The 7,352-nt window shown below is 43.6% G+C and overlaps 1 long non-coding RNA gene across 2 annotated transcripts; it reads left to right on the top strand.

The window, feature by feature from the left end:
• The first annotated feature begins 1,551 nt into the window (after positions 1-1,551).
• Positions 1,552-3,766, top strand: LOC138641491 (uncharacterized). 2 transcript variants are annotated; one of them, XR_011313875.1, is made up of 3 exons: positions 1,552-2,124; positions 3,068-3,139; positions 3,227-3,766. It is a non-coding gene; the product is annotated as an uncharacterized lncRNA (long non-coding RNA). The 2 variants fall into 2 exon arrangements; XR_011313874.1 differs by lacking the exon at positions 1,552-2,124 and having other exon boundaries at positions 2,820-3,139; positions 3,227-3,308; positions 3,417-3,766.
• Positions 3,767-7,352: the final 3,586 nt, after the last annotated feature.

Here is a 7,352-nt window from a genome sequence, read left to right on the forward strand (position 1 = left end):
GGTCTTAGAAATCCCAGTACTTTTGTTCCATCTAAATCGAACCTCGCTGTAGAGACTTTTGTCAATCTCTTGGACAGGGACATCAAGAAAACTCTGCATGACCAACGATTAGGCTTCCTCCCGGTCCGCCACAATCTGGATCCGCTAGAAAAACAAGCCTTAAACTCACTATGTGAGAATAAAAATATCATTATTAAACCGGCGGACAAGGGGGGAGCCATCGTGGTTATGGATAGAAGCTTCTATGTTTCTGAAGTAAGGAGACAGCTCGCTGACACAACAACATATAAAAAGATCCAGAATGATCCTACCCATACCATACGCCAAAAAATCGCTAGGATAGTTGACAAACACCTACAACTCAAGACTATTGACAACAAAACAAAGACATACCTCATTAACCTTCACCCTGTGACCCCTGTCCTATACATCTTACCCAAAATCCACAAAAATCTCCGTAATCCCCCCGGTCGCCCCATTGTAGCATCGACCGATTCCATCCTTAATCCATTATCCATGTTCCTTGAAAAGCTCCTCACACCCTATACCAAGGTTACAAAATCCTTTATACTGGACACTGGAGATTTCCTAGGTAAAATCCGTAACATGAAGAGAATACCCAGTGACAGCATCCTATGTACACTAGATGTGAATAGCCTATATACATCCATTACTCACGATATGGGCATTGAAGCAGTATCTCAAACCCTCAGTGAGGCCAGACTTGACAAGGGAACTCAAGATCTTTGTATTGATCTCCTTAGTTTAGTGCTCAGGGAGAACTTTTTTATATTTGAGGATGATTTTTTCCTACAGACATGCGGTACGGCAATGGGGTCCAACGTGTCCCCTGCCTACGCGAACCTGTATATGGATCGTTTTGAACGTGACTTCGTGTACACTAACCCTGGCTTTCAACAACACGCTCTCGCCTGGTATAGGTACATAGACGATGTCTTTTGCGTATGGCGGGGCAACCTGACGAGCCTCCTAGAATTTTATGACACTATTAACACTGTCAGACCGGAACTGTCCTTTACACTAGTTCACCACAGTAACGAAGTGACCTTCCTAGACACTAAGATTATCAAAGACTCTATCGGTAATTTAAGCACTGATATCTTTACTAAACCGACTGATTGCAACAGCCTTTTGTTATATAATAGCTGTCATCCCAGATCTACCAAAAACAGTCTCCCCAGATCACAGTTTAAAAGGGTAACCAGAATTGTGTCTAATCCTTCCACCTTAGAATCGAGGCTACATGAAATGTCTGACAAGTTCAAAGCCCGCCAGTACCCATTGGATCTCCTGAACACGGAATCCTCTAGAGCACTCCATGACTCTGACAACCTAAACTCAGGGACACAGAAACAAAAAAATCCTCGTCTACCCTTTGTACATAATTATCACCCCACAATAAACAAAATACATAACTTGATTCGAGGACACTGGCCTCTTCTCAACAAGGCCTATCCCAACATCCCCATTTTCAAAGATCCACCGTTGATGTGCACTAGACGACCCAAGAATATAAGGGACAAAGTAGTAAGAGCAGATTTAGGGTCACAAAAAACGGCTCAAAACAGAACTCTGACGGGCCACAGCAGAACAGGTACTTTCCCCTGTTTGAGCTGTCGCTGCTGTTCCAACGTTATTAAAGGCAATGAGGTGGTCCACCCACGGACCGGGAAGTCATATCCCATTAAGGAACACTACACTTGTGACACAAACTATGTGGTCTACATCATCAAGTGCCCATGCGGATTACTATATGTGGGAGAAACGACTCAGGCCATTAAAGATAGAATATCTAGCCACAAATCCACCATTAGATGCGAAAAAACCTGGTTACCATTACCACTGCATTTCAAGGAGGCAAGACACAATGTGTCACAACTTAGGTTTCAGATTATAGAAAGAGTACCTCGCCCAAGAAGGGGAGGAAACCATGTTCGATTACTAAAACAGCGAGAAACGTTCTGGATCTATACCCTTGATAGCCTTCACCCTAGGGGATTGAACCGAGAGATAGACTGGTTAATATGACTTAATATATTCATTTATTTTCTCTAGACTTAATCATCTGCACTAGTAGCCTCACCTTTCGGCACAATAGAGACGGTAAGATTGTGTTCCTCCATAGCCAGTTTATTAATACCCAGCTTTATTTTTATTTTTTCTATTATTTTTTCAATTCTTTTTATCAATTTTTATTTTTTATTTTTTAGTTTATTTTTCATTTCATTTTCATCATTATTTTTTCATTTTTTCATTACTTCATTCATTGAAGTATCCATTAGTTTTATTTATTTCCATTTAGTTCATCCATTCTTATTTATTTCATTCATTTCATTCTTTTCATTCTTTTCCTTTTTCTTTCATGGGTTCATTTCTTTTATTTCATTTATTTCATTTAAGTTTGGACTCCTACCATGCATTTGTATGTTTAATTATGTGACCGTGTTATACTGCCCATTATGTATCCTCATGAAATATGCTTCAATACACAGCGCTTAATCTATCTCATCATAGCGCTCCCCCACATCTCTACAGCATTTTCTAATAAGTGTCCACATACAAGGCACCGCACTAGCACCTATGTCCTCTCACAATAGCGTTCTATCTACAGCGCCTACGGCGCTGCCCCTTTCTCTTCTGTCCTTACAGGACAAGCGCTCCTTCCATTCGGTCATCGACTGGCCTGGGCTTGCATATACTGCGCAGGCCCAGCCATTCTGTGGCAGACTGATGCGTTCCGCTTCCACTGCGCACGCGCGAGCGGCCAGAATCACCATTGCGCATGCGCCGGCGTCCCTACACTGGTCCCGGACGCATCTTCACCCGGGACCATAAATAGGAGCCTTTTGGGCTCCTTTAGACAAGCGCTACCCCATGCAGTGACACGGTTAGTGTCTGCTCTTCTCACTTGACCACCAACGCTGGTCCTGGCTACCTGTCTCCACGGACTCCCGAGGACGGATGTGAGCAACCATTTACAGATAAGTTTCCTATGCTATATAAACACTAGCCAAGCGCCATATTCATGACTCCTTCCTCTTTCTAGTGACATTGGGTCCCCTACTCCGGTGGCTTAGTACATTATACACTGGCTTTGACTGGCTCCACAACCCAGCAGGTAGTTTTTTCTTCCTTCTCTCTGCTGCATACATGTTAATAATAGCATCTTAGAGACTTACGTACTCCCTACTGCCCTTCTTCACAGATACACAAATCTTCCCACAATACTGGGTGTACTCCTTTAAGATATTCGAGCGTTGCTCTGGTTGGTCTCCTATAGCGCACAGGTAGCTATACATATATGTATGTATATATAGATTTGTAAAACATACCCCAAATAACCTTTTTTCTACCTACACGCAGAGAGCTTTATGTTATTTTATCTGTCAATACAGCATATGGTACGTAGACTTGTCTGCCCTATACCACGGCAACTACAGCACCTGTACCTCTAAGCCATACGAATTTCCTTACATCATTGGTTGTACTTTCCCAAGGTATCCTACTTGTACTCAGGCTGGTCCCTTAAAGCACAGAGGTAGTTATGTACTTGTAACCTTCTATCATTTATTGATTCATTTTACACACCAGAATATCTAATATATCTATATCTACCCATGTCTACCCATACAGCCGTTGAAATTTACCAGTCTGCCCTTCATCACGGCAACCACAACATTATTAATACTAAGGTGAAGTACATACACCCTATGGTGGCCACACTATACCTACCTATAACTATACCTGAGGTCATAAAAGCACCCTCGCTCATCTCTCCCATTACCCTTTTCAGGTTGTTAACCCCCTTTTTTCCTCTTGGCTGAACACCCCAGCAGCAACATCTGCGCTTACAAGGGAAGAATCCACTACCTTAGGGTACGCTGAACCATCTTTTCATACCGTCTCTACTATATCCAATTATGTACTGTATCTCTCTTGTTCCTTTGCTTTTTGGTTCCTTGTTAATGATGTTTAGGTCAAGCCTAAAATGGCTTCTATTTCCTCAAACACAAGCATTGGCATGTTTTCTGAACTGTATATATGTATATATGTATATGTAATCTTGTCTTTGTCCTGAGAATAGGTATTTAGTATTTTTTTCGCTCTATTTGTTTCAGCGATTTAGTGATCAAGGCCACGGGCTGGCCGAAACGTTTTGTACTTATCGCCTCACCTGAACATTTACTTAATAAAAGCATCCACATGAATTGAATCTCTTCATCGTACGAGTGCAGTGATTTTACGTTCTATGATTGAGAGGACCACGGGTTCCGTTCATTTGCACCGTCACCTTCAGAACTGTCGAGTGCTAGCCTTCTGTAATTCTCAAAACCTAGAGACAAACTGAGAACCTCTGTCAGACACAATATTCTCCGGAATGCCATGCAAACGAACCACATGCTGAAAAAACAATGGAACCAAATCTGAGGAGGAAGGCAACTTAGGCAAAGGTACCAGATGGACCATTTTAGAGAACCGGTCACAAACAACCCAGATAACAGACATCTTCTGGGAAACAGGAAGATCCGAAATAAAATCCATGGAAATATGCGTCCAGGGCCTCTCAGGGACCGGCAAAGGCAAAAGCAACCCACTAGCGCGGGAACAGCAAGGCTTGGCTCGGGCGCAAGTCCCACAGGACTGCACAAAAGCACGCACATCGCACAACAAGGAAGGCCAAGAAAAGGACCTAGCAACCAAATCTCTGGTACCAAAAATCCCAGGATGACCAGTCAACACTGAACAATGAACCTCAGAAATCACCTTACTTGTCCATCCATCAGGAACAAACAGCTTCCCCACTGGACAGCGGTCAGGCCTATCAGCCTGAATTTCCTGAAGCACCCGCCGCAAATCAGGGGAGATGGCAGAAAGAATCACCCCTTCCTTAAGAATGCCAACCGGCTCAAGGACTCCAGGAGAAACAGGCGAAAAACTCCTAGAGAGGGCATCAGCCTTAACATTCTTAGATCCCGGAAGATACGAGACCACAAAATCAAAACGGGAGAAAAACAGGGACCATCGAGCCTGTCTAGGTAAATCAGATTCTTATGATCAGTCAAGACCACAACGCGGTGCTTAGCCAATGTCGCCACTCCTCAAACGCCCACTTCATAGCCAACAACTCCCGATTGCCGACATCATAATTGCGTTCCGCAGGTGAAAACTTTCTGGAAAAAAAAGCACACGGTTTCATCAAAGAACCATCAGAATCCCTCTGAGACAAAACGGCCCCTGCCCCAATCTCAGAAGCGTCAACCTCAACCTGAAAAGGAAGAGAAACATCCGGCTGACGCAACACAGGGGCAGAAGTAAATCAGCGTTTAAGCTCCCGAAAGGCCTCAACAGCCGCAGAGGACCAATTCGTCACATCAGTGCCTTTCTTCGTCAAATCAGTAAGGGGCTTAACCACACTGGAAAAGTTGGCAATGAAACGGCGATAGAAATTAGCAAAGCCCAAAAATTTTTGAAGGCTTTTCACAGATGTGGGTTGAATCCTGTCATGAATAGCTTGGACCTTAACAGGATCCATTTCAATAGATGAGGGAGAAAAAATAAAACCCAAAAAAGAGACCTTCTGAACTCCGAATAGGCACTTAGACCCCTTCACAAATAAAGCATTATCACGAAGGATCTGGAACACCATCCTGACCTGCTTCACATGAGACTCCCAATCATCGGAAAAAATCAAAATATCATCCAAATATACAACCATGAATTTATCAAGATAATTGCGGAAAATATCATGCATGAAGGATTGGAACACAGATGGAGCATTAGAGAGCCCGAATGGCATCACAAGGTATTCAAAATGGCCTTCGGGCGTATTAAATGCAGTTTTCCATTCGTCACCCTGTTTAATACGAACAAGATTATATGCCCCTCGGAGGTCAATCTTAGTAAACCAACTAGCCCCCTTAATCTGAGCAAACAAATCAGAAAGCAAAGGCAAGGGGTATTGGAATTTGACCGTGATCTTATTAAGAAGACGATAATCTATACAGGGTCTCAAGGAGCCATCCTTCTTAGCAACAAAAAAGAAACCCGCTCCCAATGGTGACGAAGACGGCCGAATATGCCCTTTCTCCAAAGATTCCTTAACATAGCTCCGCATGGTGGCATGCTCTGGCACAGACAGATTGAAAAGTCGGCCCTTAGGGAACTTACAACCAGGAATCAATTTAATAGCACAATCACAGTCCCTATGTGGAGGAAGGGAACTGGACTTGGGCTCATCAAATACATCCTGGAAATCCGACAAAAACTCAGGGACCTCAGAAGAGGGGGAAAAGGAAATTGACATTAAAGGAACGTCACTATGTACCCCACGACAACCCCAACTAGTCACAGACATAGTTTTCCAATCCAGCACCGGATTATGTTCCTGTAACCATGGAAAACCCAGTACAACAACATCATGCAGGTTATGCAACACCAGAAAACGGCAATTTTCCTGATGTGCAGGAGCCATGTACATGGTCATCTGCGTCCAGTACTGAGGTTTATCCTTGGCCAATGGAGTAGCATCAATGCCCCTCAAAGGAATAGGGCTCTGCAAAGGCTGCAAGGAAAAGCCACAGCGCCTGGCGAATTCTAAGTCCATTAAGTTCAGGGCAGCGCCTGAATCCACAAATGCCATGACAGAAAAGGACGACAATGAGCAAATCAGGGTCACAGATAAAAGAAATTTAGGCTGTACAGTACTAATGGCAACAGACCTAGCGACCCTCCTAGTACGTTTAGGGAAATCAGAAATAACATGAGCAGAATCACCACAGTAAAAACACAGCCTATTCTGACGTCTGAATTCCTGCCGTTCTGTTGTAGTCAAAATCCTATCACATTTCATAGGTTCAGGACTCTGCCCAGAGGACACTGCCATATGGTGCATAGCTTTGCGCTCGCGCAAACGCCAATCAATCTGAATGGCCAGAGACATAGATTCGCTCAAACCAGTAGGCGTAGGGAAGCCCACCATAACATCCTTAAGGGCTTCAGAAAGACCTTTTCTGAAAATAGCAGCCAGAGCATCCTCATTCCATTTAGTGAGCACAGACCATTTCCTAAATTTCTGGCAGTATAATTCTGCCGCTTCCTGACCTTGACATAAGGCCAACAGGGTTTTTTCAGCATGATCCACAGAATTAGGTTCGTCATACAATAATCCGAGCACTTGAAAAAATGCGTCTACATTCAGCAATGCCGGATCCCCTGATTCAAGGGAGAATGCCCAGTCCTGAGGGTCACCACGCAGCAAGGATATGATGATTTTAACTTGCTGAATGGGATCACCAGAAGAATGGGGTTTCAAAGCAAAAAACAATTTGCAG

Source organism: Ranitomeya imitator, chromosome 6 (assembly GCF_032444005.1).
Source record: "Ranitomeya imitator isolate aRanImi1 chromosome 6, aRanImi1.pri, whole genome shotgun sequence".
Classification (NCBI taxonomy): Eukaryota; Metazoa; Chordata; class Amphibia; order Anura; family Dendrobatidae; genus Ranitomeya; species Ranitomeya imitator.